Genomic DNA, 1108 nt, shown 5'->3' on the forward strand with positions numbered 1-1108 from the left:
CCTAAGAGCCCCAAGCTGGAAACCACCTAAATGTCTACTGACTGGTACCTAAATAGACACAATGTGGCATGTCACGCAATGGAATCCCAGTACCTGAAGAAGCACACTGCTGACCTACGACACATGCTGCATTGGGGCTGAAGCTCAGGCACGTGGCGCTAAGTGAAAGAAGCGACACGCAGGCAAGCACAGTTGCGTGTGCATGAAGTGTCCAGAGAGGCAGGCATTTAAAGGCAGGAGCTGGACGTGGTGTTGCCTGAGGGTAGGGCTGGGGACCGAGCTCAACCTCACGTGGGCAGAAGGGTCTTGTTCGGGGAGCTGGAGCTAGACGGCAGCCATTTACGAGGATGGCTGCTCCGCTGGATACAGTTAAGCCACTGAATTGCACGCTGGGCTTGGTACTGTGAACAACATGCCTCGTCAGTGGGTGGGCGCCACGCCGCACGCAGCGCTGCCTGGCAGACAGACGGCACTGTGCTGGCCCGATGGGGAAGCCGCTTCACGGAGCAGAACGGGAGGAGGGCCTGTCCTAACAGTGCCGACGGGCCTTGCTTTGTCTGCGACAGTAACATTTCTCCATGAGCAATAATCGTGCCCCGGACAAACCTCACTGGCTACGATACTGCCACTGCACAAAGCTGACAGTTACATTTTTGAAAGGCTCTCAATCACTCTATTTGAGAAGGAATTAGCATCTAAAGCCATTTTAAAAAGCCCTTAATTATTCAAGTTTCCCCCATCTCTGAGCACGCCTTTTTTCACTGTGTGTCCAAGCAGGGCTTACCTAGGCTCCGGAGACATTTCTGTTCCCTGGACTGCCTGCCTGTCCCCAGGTAAACGGGTGCGCCCCAAGGGCAGACAGAAGGCAGCACGGGGGATTTGAGGAATTTGATTCTCCAACCATCAGAGAGGCGTCTGTCCCTCCCACGGCCACGGGGCCCTGACAGGTATGATGGGAGAGGGGGCGCCTTCGCCAGTGTTTGCTAACCTGGCGCCTGGCTGTTTCCAAAACTTACCGTCAAGGTCATTTCTCTTCCACAGGTGCGGTCAGGAAAAGAAGAGCCGTTTCATAGAAGGCTTTCAGGACAGCACGTCCAGCCCTGAGCAG

The 1108-nt window shown here is 55.1% G+C and overlaps 1 pseudogene; it reads right to left on the reverse strand.

The window, feature by feature from the left end:
- Nucleotides 1-558: 558 nt before the first annotated feature.
- LOC129087823 (uncharacterized) lies at nt 559-640 on the reverse strand (annotated as a pseudogene).
- Nucleotides 641-1108: the final 468 nt, after the last annotated feature.

The sequence above is a fragment of the Pteronotus mesoamericanus genome, unplaced genomic scaffold, assembly GCF_021234165.1.
Source record: "Pteronotus mesoamericanus isolate MK-2021 breed Mesoamerican mustached bat unplaced genomic scaffold, CSHL_Meso_final scaffold_533, whole genome shotgun sequence".
Classification (NCBI taxonomy): domain Eukaryota; kingdom Metazoa; phylum Chordata; class Mammalia; order Chiroptera; family Mormoopidae; genus Pteronotus; species Pteronotus mesoamericanus.